Genomic DNA, 16,252 nt, shown 5'->3' on the forward strand with positions numbered 1-16,252 from the left:
GGGTGCGGGGGCCCCCAGGTGCGGTGTCTCCAGGTGCGGGGACCCTCAGGTGCGGGTGTCCCCAGGTGCGGGGACCCTCAGGTGCGGGGGCCCCCAGGTGCGGGGGCCCCCAGGTGCGGGTGTCCCCAGGTGCGGGGACCCTCGGGTGCGGGGGCCCCCGGGTGCGGGTGTCCCCAGGTGCGGGGACCCTCGGGTGCGGGGGCCCCCAGGTGCGGGTGTCTCCAGGTGCGGGGACCCTCAGGTGCGGGGGCCCCCAGGTGCGGGTGTCTCCAGGTGCGGGGACCCCCAGGTGCGGGTGTCCCGAGGTGCGGGGACCCTCGGGTGCGGGGGCCCCCAGGTGCGGGTGTCCCCAGGTGCGGGGGCCCTCAGGTGTGGGTGTCCTCAAGTGCGGGAGCCCCCAGCTGCAGGTCCCCCGGCCGGGGTCCCGGGCCCGTGCTCAGGGGCTGCACCCTCTCCCCTGGCCTGGCAGGGACACTGCTGCTGGCCCTGCGGGGCTCCCGAGTGGGCGCGCTTGGTCTGGGAAAGCGCTCACAGGGTTGCTCTCCTCCTCCCTTCCCTTCTGTCTTGTGTAGCGCTTCCTTCCTTGCTCCTCCGTCCCTCATAAAAAGTCCAGGTTCAGGGCAGTTCTTCTCAAGTTAATACTAGACTTAAGCACGCGGTGGAAGAGGGTCTAGGAACCACAGTTCACCCCGAGGCCGCCAGTCTGGCACAGTTATCTGCACACCCCGCTCACTCTACCGTAACGAACAGCTTTCCTGCTGAAAACTGGAAATTATCCTGAGGACAAACCCTAAATTACTGTTCTCTTAAAGGCACATCTCATCCTTTTTGCAAATTAAAAATGCCTCAGAATCTGAAGATTTTCTTTGGCTTTAAAATAAGCAGTGCAGTAGGTGTGAAAATGTACACATTGGGATGCTTCTTTTCTAGTGACTTTATCTGTGCTTTCTCACATCACTTCAGCCCTCCCAAATGATACATTTAATTATTTAGTTTAGTCACCTTTTCTAAAAAGTTCGTAAGTTGAATAATCAAAACATTTCTTTGCAAATATTAACTGTGTCATTTAATGCACTTGATGTGTTGTTACTGAAAAAAAAGATATACTTCTTTTCTGGTTCCTGTGGAGGCAGCATGGAGTAGAGGAAATAATGTGGGTTTTGGTTTAAGGAAGAACTGGTATTCTAATCTCAATCCAGACACTTTCTTGACCTTGGGCCATGGACTTCCTGGCGGATTCTCACTTTGCTCATCTTGAAGATGGAGAGTGCCTCCAGGGTTTATCTGAGACAGTGGGTAGAAAACCCTTAGAGAGTACTAAGGACAACTGTTTTTCTACTGTCCTCTTTCTCCTTCACGTTTTTAGAGCAGATTTGTGAGTTCCAATCCTGCTGTAATATTCAACGTCATTTCCATTTCCAAAAAAGATGCAATTTATTTTTGTGAATCTACTGTGTGAGGCATTAAAAAATCCATAAAAATAATAATAAGCCACCTTTTACATTTTTTTGAGAAATCTGAGGGCATGGACTATTTAACTCCTAATCATGCTTTCCTTTCTGTGACCAAAATCACCCATTTGTTAAGTCAGTAAATATATATGAATGCTTTTTAGTATTGGGCCTTATGTTAGGTGGAGGAGATATACCAGTGAGGAAGGAGGACAGGGTCCCTGATCTTACAGAAATTATATAGGAAAAAAAACAATAAGCATATAAAACAAGGTCATTACAGATTGTGATAAATGCTTCAACAATAAAACTATACAGTCTCCGAATGTTAACGTGATGAGGAAATGTGTTCCTCACTGAGTTTAATTTGTAACAAAATAGTGGTTGGATAATTCTCTTAAACTCTTGGGTCTCAATTAAGCTTATTAAAAGTACCTTGTGTGGGATGCGTGGGTGGCTCAGATGGCTAAGCGTCTACCTTTGGCTCAGGTCATGATCTTGGTCCTGGGATCAAGCCCCACATTGGGCGGCTCAGAGGGGAGTCTGCTTCTCCCTTTCCCTCTGCCTCTCCCCTTGCTTGTGCTCTCTCTGTCTCTCTCTCTCTCTCAAATGAATAAATAAAAAAAAATCTCTTAAATAGAATTAAATTACAATTAAAAAATATAAAAGTACTTTGTGTGTCAGAAATAGGAAACTTCAGGAAAATAAATGAGCACAGTTGAAGATTTCATAGGTCTGAAGTATTTTTACAGTTGATCTAAGAGATGTAACTTACGCTTGTTCCAAAATGTCAATGCTTTGATAGTTCTTTGGCTTGATTTCTAAGAAGTTATAATGTTATTCTTTCTTGGAAATCATTTCCTTTAATGGCAATTAGAATGGACAACTAGTTTGGTAGAAAATTGTGGCCCCCAAAATCTATCTCCGTGGTCTCTAAAATTATTATTATTATTTTTTAAAGATTTTATTTATTTATTTGAGAGAGAGCACATGAGAGGGGGGAGGGTCAGAGGGAGAAGCAGACTCCCCGCTGAACAGGGAGCCGGATGCGAGACTCGATCCTGGGACTCCAGGATCATGACCTGAGCCGAAGGCAGTCGCTTAACCAACTGAGCCACCCAGGTGCCCTAAAATTATTTTTTTTTTAAGATTTATTTATTTTAGAGAGCATGTGAGCAGGGGGAGGGGCAGAGGAAAAGAGAGAGAAGCAGAATCCCTGCTGAGCATGGAGGACCCCCCACCATCGGCCCCAGGTGGGGGTTGTGTGTGTGTAGGGGGTTCTTTCTCACAAACCTGAGATCACAACCTGAGCCAAAACCAAGAGTCAGAGGCTTAACCGACTGAGCCACCCACGCAGCCCTCCATGGTCCCCCAAAATTATTGATCCTTAAGTCTATGAGAATTTTTTTTTTTTAACCATGAATGTGGGCTGACCATTAAACAGGTGTCTGAGGGAACAACTAACCAGGGAACCTTAGACATAATGCATAAGTTACCTATTTTTATGTTTCTGATTGATCAAACAGTGATCACTCTGATCACAGCAAATTGAACAAATTGGATTTTTAGGGAAAATGAATTTTGCAAGTGACTCGTTGCAATGATGAAAATTTGAAACTCCCTAACTACTTACACTTGCATGAAGAAAATAACAAAAATATTAGCAGGGTTTCCGCTTATTATTTTCTCAGTTTGTTATTAGTCACATTTTCTGGGCTATCTAGTTAAGTATTTGGACATGACTTTTTTGTCATGGTTTAAAACCTAACAATTGTCCCCTTGGGTAGTAAACCTTATGATTTTAGTCCATAAGCTTTTGAGTGTCAGGTTCCACCACAGGGCCATTGCCTCGCCTGTTCTAGCTGCTGTGAAAGAGCACTTCTGCTTCTTGTTCCCTCCATGTGGGCGTGAACACAGTCTGTCTCTGGTCAGACCTTCCTGTCTGGATGCTGTCCTGATTTTAGCGTAGCAGCTGGCCACTGCAGGTGGAGATCAGCTGGGAGAAAGCTCACTTGTAGTTCCTTGAAACGAAAGCACGCTTTCTTGGTCTTGTAGCCATTTCTATTTGCTGCAGTCCGAGCAGTACCATCTCTTCTCCTGCACCATTGACCTAGTAATTTGTGTGTTCAACCCTTCAAAAGAAAAGTTGTTTCGCCCTATATATGAACTTGGGACTTTATTTCATCAAAAATTTTTGAGCACCTGTGTACTATGTGCCAGGCATTGTAACGCTTTAAATGGGTCTATTAGTAGTAGATTCAGGGGTAAATTCTTGTACGTTTAAGAAGGGCCACGTGATCTTAGCTCCTCATGGAAACATGTTCTCATTTAGAATCATGCCTTTGCAAAGTCAGTCCTGATGCATTACCTTTATAGTTTATAAAGGCTAAATCAACTCTAGGCAGAAAAGTGTCTAGAGCGTTTACATGTTCTCCATTTTACTATAGTCAAATTAAAATTTTAAAAAGTCTTCTGTTTTAGGAATTAAATTGCTCAGTAGTTTAGTGTTGTGATGTGTTTTTATTTTATTCTATTCCCAATACTGTTTTACAAGAAGTTTGCATATAATATATAAATTTTTTTTTTAAATAACGTATTTTCCTTTAAAGGTAATATGTACTTGGTGTCAAATTTAGAAAGTATTGATAATCAGAAAATAAAATACATCTATAATATTTTGATACATATTCTTCTAATCTTTTGTCTATGTACATATTTTACTTATATATTTCTTTTATAAAAATCAGATCATACTATGCATTCTATTTTATAGATTGTATTTTTTTCTAGTATTATATGGTAAATAAATATACTTTTTGCTCACATGATTCCGATTCTTTTTAAGCAGGTGTTTTATTGCTAGAATAGGGACCAGAGAATCCATTTATTAAATTGCTTTAAAGGATAAATTTAGAACCCCAAATCACCAATCCAGGAACAAACTACAGTTCTTTGTTCCTTTCCTTCCCTAACTCTAGCCCCTAGCCTTAATGCGTGTCTCCCCCACCCACACCATCTGCACCGCAGGGGCTCTGTCTGGGAGCCTCTGAAGGAAGGTTACCCAAGCAGGAACACACGTGGGTTCTCTTCAGACCTTGTCAGCCAGTCCTTCAGAATTTTTATCTTTTACTTTATTTGCTGGAGGCAGAGCATGAAGAGTAGACTCGGGAGGATTTGGGGTCAATACGGGAAAGTAAAATCACATGCTGGAATTTTTTTCTCAGAATTGCAGGGAAAGGGGAGGTAGCTGACTAAAAATATGTTTAGAGTTGAGTAATAAATATTCAAGTTTACAATTTTTGTGTCCCAAAGAAAACGGCCCAGTTTTTAAATTCCACTTAGCCTTTTGTATATTAGCTCAGACTTTGTAGCAGTTTTGTTGTGTCTATCACTGATGTGCAAATATATTTGATTATTAAATTATGGCTGTTTTGAAATATACAATATTTTTGTCTTCATCCCCAATGAGAAATTATATATAAATGACTCAGGCCACAGATTAAATTTATAATAAATATTAAGAACAATGGTAGGAATGTATTTTAACATGTAGCATGAAAGTAAATACCTAAAAAAGTACATAATAGTAACCAGTACAACTGTAGCATCTTTTGAAAATAGAAATGTCATCCCTATAAAAGTAAAACATTACTAAATACAAACATTCAGAGAGTACTAATAAGCCAGAAAGAAAAGGAAACTTAACAGTTCTACCACTGTTAATGTTCTGTTAGTTTGCTCTGTCGTTGTTAATCTACAGTGGGTTTATTCATAATGGTTGTATGAAAGGACAGCTCTTCTGTGCGTGCTTTACCCTCTTTATTTGCAGCGAGCATGTATCTGTTGTATATTATCTATTCTGAACCTGTTCCGTTAATGAATGGACTTATTAAGGTCAAAACCTTTGATCCACTCAGTTTGTAAACCACAGCAGATTTTGACTTTGGTTATCTTCAGACGTCTGGCTCCTCATGTATCTTTAGGGAAAGGTATGAGTGAACAAACTTTTTAAGTTTGTGTTAGTCATTTGAGTAATAACTGAGCAATAGCAAAATAAATAAGTACTAATGGAAAATACAGGAATATATAAGGGAAAAAAAGTCAGCCATACATATGTCTCCTGCCAGCATTTAGTCTCTTTCAGGTCCTTTTTCTCTGCCCGATTATTCATACATACTATGTATACAACTTTTGTGTTTGACTTTCTTTAATAGAAATGTTTTACCATTTCAAGTCAATTTTTAACATTTTAATATGTTCCAGAAATGATGTACTGTCGCTCCCACTGGCCCCTGTCCTCCCCAACGCCAGCTTCTGCAGGCGGTGGCTCCTGCTAGCCACCACCCGCCTGACCTGGGTCCTTTGTAGGGCTCACTGTCATCATGGCTGTCGTTCCTTGAACACTTCTCGGGCTTCTTGCTTTATGTCAGCAGCTACCCGAACAAACTCGCCTTCACCATGTCTGTGAACATTGTCATCACACTGTTCTCTCCTTCTCTCCCCTGTAGCCGAGCTTGTTTCCCCTGCCCCCAGCTGACTGATCTCCACATTCCCTCCATAAGGCTGTTTTGCAGGGGTCCTAGCATGCATCCAACTTAGCCAACGTGTACTAATTTTGTCAGTGTAAAGCTGTACAGAATCAACTGTTTTCTTTCCTTTGAGCAAAAGCTCATTGAAAGCAGAGATGAGAAGCAGGAGCACGGGGGAGGCTTTTTTCTTCTCTCAGTGATTAATTGGGTTTCCTGGTGCACATTGGAAAAGCATTCTCATTCTCTTCTCTTCCATCTGATGCAACAATTTGATATTTCAAAACAGGGAAACAGAATGCTAATTATGTGTGGATTTTTAAAGTGTGAATGCCCTTAGTGGTATAAAGTTCTAGCAAGTGATCATGGAATAATTATGCTTTTTAGTGCCATCCAGAGTCTTGTTTTCTAATTGCCTGTCACTTGGATCAGTGGTAGACTCCTTGAGTCAAACTATAAAATTCCCCATGTTCATGTAGACAGAAATTAAACTGAACTCTTTTTCTTTTCTTTTTTTTTTTTAGTTTTTATTTATTTTTGAGAGAGAGAGAATGATACAGAGAGAGAGAGAATGAGAGGGGTGAGGGTCAGAGGGAGAAGCAGACTCCCTGCTGAGCAGGGAGCCTGATGCGGGACTCGATCCCGGGACTCCAGGATCATGACCTGAGCTGAAGGCAGTCGCTTAACCAACTGAGCCACCCAGGTGCCTGAACTCTTTTTCTTAATGTTAAATTTTAGACTTTTAAATTCTATATACTTTAAAAAAAACCAACTTCTCTAGTTGATTATAACAATATAGAATGGAAATAATATCCTTTTGTCGCATAAGTGGTGAAATTTATTGGTGTCAACAGAGTGAGTCCTGGTACACTGGGCATTTGGGGAAGAGATCTTAACATACACTAATCACTCATTTTGTGCCAGACGCTGAGCCCAAGTCAGCCTGTTACAGCGTCTGGCCTTCATCCTAAGCTGCCCCTCAGGCCATGCAGTTCAGGAACTGTTTTATTTATTCTCATATTCCCCCATATCCCTATAGTTGTTGGTACCTAGTAGGGGCTCAAATATTTATTATATTGCATCAGGTTGTTGTTCATGCGAATCCCGAAGCATCCTGGCCTCTTCCCTCTAAAACATACTCCAGTTAGTCCCTTTTATGTTCCTGGTATACTCTGCCCTCCTGCTTTGAAAAAAACATACCTGCACAATGACACAATTTTATATTGTGGAGCATATCAAAGGTTTCTGTTACTAGATAATAGCTGAAAACTGCACTCTATTTTGTTGCTCAAATTGTTCCAGCTTTTGCCATTGGGAGCTCTTTCATTTGGTTTCTGTATCTCCTTGACATATTCCCAGCAGTTTGTGTTTTGAGCACTTCCCTGCTTTCTGGTCCTACAGGATGCTCCAGACGCATCTGGTTATATTCCCTGTTCCAGCCCTAAAATCAGCCATTTCAATAAGGGTCTCCGGATCCTTTTACTGAAGAGTGGTATGAAAACCCAGGATTTGCTCTGATGTGCTCATTGCTGTTAGGTCCTGTCAGTGAGCAGAGCGAGGAAATAAATGTGTGTGTATTTATTTACCTGTGTATGCATACATCTCTATTATTTTTACTTTTACTCATCAGTTTCTGTATTAAGCTAAACAGGAGTTCCCACTGATGTCTCAGACTCTAATTCAGAACCCCATGGTTCATTCTAGCCCTTTCCCCTTTACTTACCTGTGATCTGTAACCTTCCGCTCCCAGCAGTGAGAAACTTGGCTTCTGCCATTCACTATGTTTTTACTTATTTTTTCAGTCCCAGTATATGTGTACAGAACTATCAAAATCATTAACTAGCACCTCCATGAGAAACAGAATTTCCAATTATAGTGGGAGTGTACAGTTCTTTTGTTTCGTCTTTCATTTTCCACTCAAACTTACTCAGGTCACTTTCTCCCATCCTCCCCATGAGTTTAGGTCATACATTTGTAATACAATTAAGTTCTTTTTTTAAAGATTTATTCATTTATTTGAGAGAGAGAGCATATGCACACGTGAGCAGGGGAAGGGCAGAGAGAGCCAATCTGAAGCAGGCTCCATGCTGCATGTGGAGCCTGACTCAGGCTCAATCCCATGACCCTGAGATTGACCTGAGCGGAAATCAAGAGTTGGACACTTCATTGAGCCACCCAAGTGTCCCATAATACAATTAAATTCTTTTGTCATAGTCTGCATCCCCCTTCTCTCCACTCCCCAGTTGATTTTTTAATTTGCATTTTAAAATATTGCATTAAGGTTTATTCTCTGTACTATAAAATAGTTCTAGGGGTTTTGACAAATGGATAACGTCACGTATCCCTCACTGTAGCTGCCTCCTGAACGCCGTACCATGCTCCACTGATTCCCACCAGCAGGGAAAGAGGGTTCCTGTTGCTCTCCACCCACACGAGCACTTGCTATTGCTAGGTTTTCTTGTGTTTTTGTTTTTTTGCTACTCTAATAGATGTATAATGGTATATCATTGTGGTTTTAACTAGCGTCCCTATACTGAGCATCGTTTCATATGCTTATTTTCATCTGTAGATCTGTAGTGAGGTATCTGTTCAGATCTTTTGCCCATTTTTTTTTTGTTTCAGTAGAAACTAAAAAATATAATAACAAGGTTTTATTTTTAATTTCAAAGTAAAGCTCAAACAATACGGAAGTGTATAAAGGGAATAAAATAAGACAGACACTCCCTTTTTTGCTCCAAACGTAAATCTTTTAAAACTGATGTTACAGATTGACCCATGTGCTGCCAGTTTCCTTCTATGCTTCTAATGCATAAATGCATTTTTCTATCATTCTGAAAATTCTTTTTTTTTTTTAAAGATTTTATTTATTTATTTGAGAGAGAGAATGAGAGAGAGAGAGAGCACATGAGAGGGGGGAGGGTCAGAGGGAGAAGCAGACTCCCCGCCAAGCAGGGAGCCTGATGCGGGACTCGATCCCGGGACTCCAGGATCATGACCTGAGCCGAAGGCAGTCGCTTAACCAACTGAGCCACCCAGGCGCCCCCATTCTGAAAATTCTTACAGATAAAGGTAACTAGACTAAAATTATCACTCTGCAACTTGCTTTTATTTTTTAACTTATCACTGTATTATAGTCAATTTTCCAGCTCATTACATGTAAACGTAACTTGGTGGAAACATAACTGATTTGCATTCCATGAGATATATATGCTAGAATTGGCTCAACCATTTCTTACTCAAAAGTATTCAAATTAATACCAATTTCTTTTCTACAAGAAAAATACTACAGCAACCACAATTTATACACACTGTTGGCCTTCTCGTTTTTTTTTTCTAAGATTTTTTTTTTTTTTTTTTTTATTTATTTGCGAGAGAGAGAATGAGAGACAGAGAGCATGAGAGGGAGGAGGGTCAGAGGGAGAAGCAGACTCCCTGCTGAGCAGGGAGCCCGATGCGGGACTCGATCCTGGGACTCCAGGATCATGACCTGAGCCGAAGGCAGTCGCTCAACCAACTGAGCCACCCAGGCGCCCTCGTTTTTTTTTTCTTAAATAAAAATACAATATGTAGATATCTATAATATCTCTAATTACCCAATCAATGTATGAGCAGGAAAGAGTAGTAGTCAGTCCTCCTGCGAACATTAAATCATTTTCTGTCCTGGAACCTGTCTTCCTGCCACCATGCTCTCCCTCCCACTCCTGCCCTCTCCCCTCACCCCCTCTCTCTCCCATTTCGCCAATTTAAAAAAATTGAGTTGTCTTCTTATTATTCAGCCTTAAAAGTTCTTGGCATAGGGGCGCCTGGGTGGCTCAGTCGGTTAAGCGTCTGCCTTCGGCTCAGGTCATGATCCCGGGGTCCTGGGATCGAGCCCCGCCCGCGTTGGGCTCCCTGCTCAGTGGAGAGTCTGCTTCTCCCTCTCCCTCTGCCTGCCTCTCTGCCTACTTGTGCTCTCTCTCTCTCTGTCAAATAAATAAATAAAATCTTTAAAAAAAAAAAAGTTCTTGGCATATGCTCAGTGCATGTCCTTTATCAGATGTGGGGTTTGCAGATATTTTCTCCCAGTCTGTCTGCTCATCCTCTTCACAGTGGCTTTCACAGAGTTCAAGGTTTTCATTTTAATTAAATCCAACTTAAGTTTCTTCTTTCATAAATTTGCTTTTGCTTTGTACTTAAAACTCATCACCAAACCCAAGACCATGCAGATTTCCCCCGGTGTTTTCTTCTAGAAATTTCATAGTGTCTGCATTTTACATGTAGGTCAGTGACCCATTTTGAGTTACTATTTGTGCGAGGTTCAGTTTCTTGCATATGTACTTCCAATGTCTGGCACCACTTGAAAGGTTGTTCTTTCTCTACTGAGTTGTCTTTGTACCTTTGTCAAAAATTGTGTTTTTGTGGGTCTGTTTCCAAGCTCTGTTATGTACCATTGATGGATGTCCTTTTGCCCCTCTCTGGTCATTACTGTAGCTTTATAGTAAGTCTTGAAATCAGGTAGTATGAATCCTCCAACTTAGGTCTCCTATTCTAGAATTGAATTGGCTGTTCCAATACCTTTACTTGTTCATATAAATGTTAGAATAAGCTTAAGTATGTTTCCAAAAAGCTGGCTGAGATTTCAATAGGAATTGCAGTAAGCTAAGGGAGAATTGACATCTTTACTATATGGATCTTCCAATTCAAGAACACCGATCCTGTACATATTTTGTTACCTCTATACCTAAGAACTTCATTTTGGGGGATGCTATTATACATGTGTTGTTTTTTAAAATTCATATTCCAAGTATTCATTGCTGGTATACAAGAAAACAGTTGACTTTTATATCTTGATTATGTACCTTTCAACTTTGCTATATTCACTTATTATGTACAGGAATTATTTGATAGATCTTTGGGGTTTTCTGCATAGACAGTTGTTTGTGAATAAAGACAGTTTTATTTCTTTTTATCCAATTGTGTACCTTTTATTTATTTTCCTTGTCTGATTATACTAGCTAGGACTTCTAGTATAAGTTGAATTAGAAGTGTTGAGAGAGGACATCCTTGCCTCATGCCTGATCTTAGGGAGAAAACTTTAACACCTCACTATTTAGTATGATGTTAGCTGTGATTTTTGAAAATAGTCTTAATAGGTTAAGGAAGTTCCCTTCTAAGTTTTTTGAGAGTTTTTTTTTTCATGAATGGATGTTGAACTTTCTGCTGCATATATTAATATAATCCTATTTTTAAATTTTTTGTTATTATTTTTAAAGATTTTGTTTATTTATTTGACAGAGAGCAGGAGAGGGAGCGAGAGAGAGCACAAGCAGGGGGAGCAGCAGAGAGGGGGGAGGCAGGCTCCCCACTGAGCAGGGAGCCCAGCGCAGGGGTCTATCCCAGGTCCCCAGGATCATGACCTGAGCTGAAGACAGACACTTAACTGATTGAGCCACCCAGGCACCCCAGTCCTTTTTCTCATTTAGTCCATTAATATGATAAATTACACTGATTGAGGGCGCCTGGGTGGCTCAGTTGGTTAAGCGACTGCCTTCGGCTCAGGTCATGATCCTGGAGTCCCTGGATCGAGTCCCGCATCGGGCTCCCTGCTCGGCAGGGAGTCTGCTTCTCCCTCCGACCCTCCCCCCTCTCATGCTCTCTCTCTCTCAAATAAATAAATAAAATCTTTAAAAAAAAATTACATTGATTGATTTACAGATGTTGAATCAGTCTTGCATTGTTGGAATGAACCCCATGTGATCATGATGTATTGCCCTTTTTATATAGTCAACTTGCTGGATTCAACCTGAGCCAAAGGCAGACACTTAACCAACTGAGCCACCCAGGTGCCCCTTATTTCCCCCTTTTAATCAATCAAGATCTTTCCCCGAAGGTGTCACTGGTCCCGAGTCAGGTTTTCTGTATTTAGTGGTTTTGTCCCTCGGTGCCAAGGAAGGACTTCTCCGGGTTGTCCTGTCCCAAGTCAGAGGGGAGGTGCCTAGCAGTTGGAAAGCACTTAAGGCCACAGTTGAGTAACAAGGAAGGTGAGGAGGGAGAAACTCTCAGGTACTTTCCATCTAAAGTCTCTGTCTTCTCAAGGTTGTAAGTGTGGGAAATCATCTTGAAGCATGAGCTAGAATCATTGGGCACATCGTTTTTGCAAAAGTTCGACAGGCAATAAAATGCAAAACTTGGGGCGCCTGGATGGCTCAGTTGGTGGAACGCCCAACTTGTGATCTCAGGACCTGATACCAGGTTTGTGAATTCATCTCAGGACCTGATCCCAGGTTTGTGAGTTCAAGCCCCATGTTGTGCATGGAGCCTACTTAAAAAAAAAAAAAAAAAAAAGCAAAACTTAAAGATAATTATACACAACAGAAAAAGTAATACGACAATTCCAAATTATATTATGGTCTCTACAAATGTTGCCAATTGAGACTTCGTGATGCCGTCAGTGAGCGTGACTAACTCTGAGGACTGAGGATGGTGTGCACCGTGCAAGTGTTGTTAACACCCGCCCAACAGTGCAAATTTGTCGAAGCACCTGACCGGTGGTTCCCCGATCGCTGTGAAGTTGGAGAGGGGTCCCCAGGTAGGGATTCTCTTTCTCACAGAATTTTAGCCACAGGAGAAGCAGTGGCCTGTCTACAAGGGAAAGCTTCGGTCCAATGACAAACATACAGACCGCGACTAAAATGTGTTTCTATCCCCAAGATAGGGAAGCTGCAGGAGATCCATTTGCCAAACTGGAGTGGCCCTGCAGGCAGTCCAGAGTCTGGGAGCCATGCAGTTTTCCCCGGACTATGCTTTGAACAGGTGGGACAAGCAAGGTAAGCACTTTCTGTGGCCCTGTTACCTTTCCCCCACCAATATTGGTTCGTGAATGCTGTCACTCTGTCAGGAGACCAATGGTTTAAAGCAAGTACAGTGGTAAGTACTGGGAATTCTGGAACTTCTGTGGGCAGATTGTTATTTGGTCCAAACCAGAGTTCTCTCTTTCTATCAAACCAACAATTATTAGATTTCCAATACTGTTTTTCCTTTTCAGGGGCCAATTTTTGAGGTCTCTGGTCAATTTTTCCAAATATCATTTGGGAGAACATCCCTTTGGACCTGACAGAGGTCTGGCTATTGGCCTCCTTGAGAGCAGCATTTGGGGCAGAAATGTCAGTGAGGTGATTTCCTTTGGCCTCCAGGGAGTCGCATCTGGAATACCCAGGAAACTTGGTAATGGCCTGAGCAGCCACAACAGTGTGACATGTAATAAATTTTGAACACAGGAGCCATTTTTCATTTAATCTTCATCGGAGGTAAACCTTGCTGTTTCCATAATATTCCAAAGTCATGAGCTACTGGAAGATGTACCAGCCATCTGTATAATATCTGCGGTTTTCCCTTTGGCCAAAATACAAGGATGGTTAGAGGGGAGCCTGTGACTGTTTTTGCAGGGGCCTTAACTAAGAGGGCAGGGGCAGGAATGGCTGTGAGGCAAGGGGGATATACCTGAGCCATATTCAGGGTCTGGTTGTTGGCTGTAATGCCCTACTGGCTGATGATGATCCCCGGTGGGGTGAGCGCTCCAAGGGCATGCCCTTCCCTCTCACAGACAAAGAGGAGAAAGGGAAGTTGATAGTTAAGATGTCCAAAGGCAGGGGCCTTATTAGGCTTTTCCTTAAAGTCCCCAAAGCTCTGTCATCCTGATCTTTCCAAATAATAGGGTCAGGTTTGTTGATCTTCGGTAAAGCATATAGAGGTTGAGCCGTAAGAGAGAGTTTGGGACCCAATTTCAACAGTAGTCAGCTAGTCCAAGAAAACCTTGTCATTGGTGCTTAGTTTTAGGTTTAGGGATGTTCGGGATGCCTTGAAGTCTCCCTGGATCCAAATCTAGTCCTGGTTCCGAGATCAGGGGCCCTAAGTATGGAACCTGAGTTTGAACAACCTGCAATTTTTCTTTGGAGATTTTGTCCCTTTAAGGGCAAAAGTTTTAACAGATGAACATTGCCTTCCTGTGAAGAGGTCTGAGAAGAGGAGCAGAAGAGCAGATGATCCACATATTGGAACAAAGTAGAGCCTGCAGAAAACCTTCTGTTGTCTGAATCCTCTTTTAAGGTTTGTGAGAAGTAAGAAGGACTCTGAGAAATCCTGGGGCATGACTGTCCAGATGGATTTTAATTCTTCCCAAGGGAAAGCAAAAAGATTTTGGCTATCCTTATCTACTAGAATACTGAAAATGCACCGCATAGGTCAGTTACAGTGAAGAATTTGGTTTCAGTGGGGTTGGGTGTCAGTATGTATGGGGTTAGAACAGCAGGGTGCTGAGGGATAGCAGTGGTATTTATTGCTCGGGATCCTGGACAACCCTTCATCCTCAGCCACTGAGTGTTCTCACAGGTAAACTAGAGATATTACAGGGACTAGTGCAGGAGATAATGAGGCCCTGAACCTTGTAATCTTCTATTATGGACTTGATAACTTGAAGGGCTGCTTTATTTATGCGGCATTAGTTCTGGGGAGAGATTTGGAAGGATCTGTTTGAATCTTGAAGGGAGGTGCTCCGTGGACACTGCCAGTATCTGTTGGAAATGTTGCCCATAAGGAGGATGGCAGCTGATCTAATCGGGACAAATGATTAGTGTCTTTGGAATTAGTTCCAGTTAGCTCAGAGATGGAGCAAAGAAAAGATGTTGAAGGGCCATTTGATTTAACTTCATATAAATGGAGTTACCCGTAGGTACTCTTTTCTGTCTGCCTTATTTTTTTTAGTAATTTATTTCATCTTATCTTGCTTTTGCAACTTTGTCAAAAATCAATTGTCCTGCGGGTGTGGGTATATTTTCAGACCTTTTTTTTGTGCCATTGCTCCATTTATCTGGCTTTAAGCTCCTACTTCACTGTTTTTATTACTGCTCTTTGAAATTAAGTAGTGTTAGATAGACAACTCTTTCTTCTTTTTCAATTGTGTTTTGGCTACAGGGGAGCCTTTGCATTTCCATATGTTTCATAATTGGCTTTCAATTTCTACAAAAAACCTTATGGGATTTTGGTTGAGATTGTGATGGCTCTGTTGGTCATTAGGGGGAGAATTGGTATCTTAACTAGTCTTCTGAACTATGAATGCGGTAGATCTTGCCCCCCCCCCCTTTTTTAGGTCCTCTTTAATTTTTCTCAGTAGTGTTTTATAGCTTTTGGTATACAACCTTTTTATCTCTTTTATCAGATATATCCCTAAATATTTCATATTTTTCCATGCTATTGGAAATGTGTTTTTAATTTTAATTTTGTTATTTATCCTCATTATATAAGAATGTGATTAATTTTTATATATTGATATGTATACCATAGCCTTGCTAAATTGTCTTACTGTTTCTAATAAGTTTTTTTGTGGATTGAATCAGATGTTCTATATAGATAATATGTCATCCTTGAATAAACATAATTTTACTTTTTCCTTTCCAGTATGAAAGTCTTTCCCTTCTTTTTCTTGCATTATTGCTCTGGCCTCCATACTGTGTTAAATAAAAGTGACAAGAGTGGATGTGCTTGTCTTGGGGGGAAATACGTTGAGTTGAACGAAATCTCAACATATCAAAAATTTGTGGGCCCTCTAAAGCAGTGCTGAGAGAAGGTGCAAGATTGGTTCAATATTCAAAAGTCATTCAGGGTATCCACTACATCAACAGGTTGAAGAGACAACCTTTCTGCATCATATATGTATATCAGTTGATGCAGAAAAAGCATTTGACACAATTAAACGGTGACGCATTATTAAAAACTCTCAGAAAATTAGGAGTAGAGGGAACTGACTCAACTTGAAAAAGAGCATTTTTAAACAGTTTATAGAAATAAAACTGTAATTCAAGCTTATAGAAATAAAATTGGATTTATGTATCAATCTTGTATCTTGCCAACTTGCTGAACTTGTTTATCTGTTCTGTAGTTTTTTTAGTCGATTCCTTAGAACTTTCTAAATATAACATCCTATCTGCAAGTAGAAATAGTTCTACTTCTTCTTTTCCAATAAGGAAGCCTTTCATTTCTTTTTCTTACATTATTGCACTAACTGGAACCTCCATTACAAAGTTGAATAGATATGGTAAGAGTACATATCCTTGTCTTATTCATGATTTTAGGAGAAAGCCCTCCATCTTTGTGTAAATCATGATGTTAGTTGTGGATTTTTCATAGATGCCCTTTATCAGGTTGAGGATATTTCCTCCCTACTGCTAGTTTATTGAGTATTTTTACCTTGAGAGGATGTTGGATTTTCTCACATGATTTTTCTATGTCTGTTGAGATGAA

At 41.1% G+C, this 16,252-nt stretch overlaps 1 protein-coding gene across 3 annotated transcripts in view; it reads left to right on the forward strand.

The window, feature by feature from the left end:
• PTPDC1 (protein tyrosine phosphatase domain containing 1) overlaps positions 1–16,252 on the forward strand; it is a 55,889-nt gene that overhangs the window by 530 nt on the left and 39,107 nt on the right. For 2 of the 3 annotated variants that reach the window (XM_021694330.1, XM_021694334.1), the window contains exon 2: positions 12,668–12,783. The exons of the other annotated variant lie outside the window; for it this stretch is intronic. The gene's annotated coding sequence lies outside the window, so the exon portion shown is untranslated. The remainder of the gene's footprint in view (positions 1–12,667; positions 12,784–16,252) is intronic. 3 annotated transcript variants of the gene reach the window in all.

The sequence above is a fragment of the Neomonachus schauinslandi genome, chromosome 13 (genome assembly GCF_002201575.2).
Source record: "Neomonachus schauinslandi chromosome 13, ASM220157v2, whole genome shotgun sequence".
Classification (NCBI taxonomy): domain Eukaryota; kingdom Metazoa; phylum Chordata; class Mammalia; order Carnivora; family Phocidae; genus Neomonachus; species Neomonachus schauinslandi.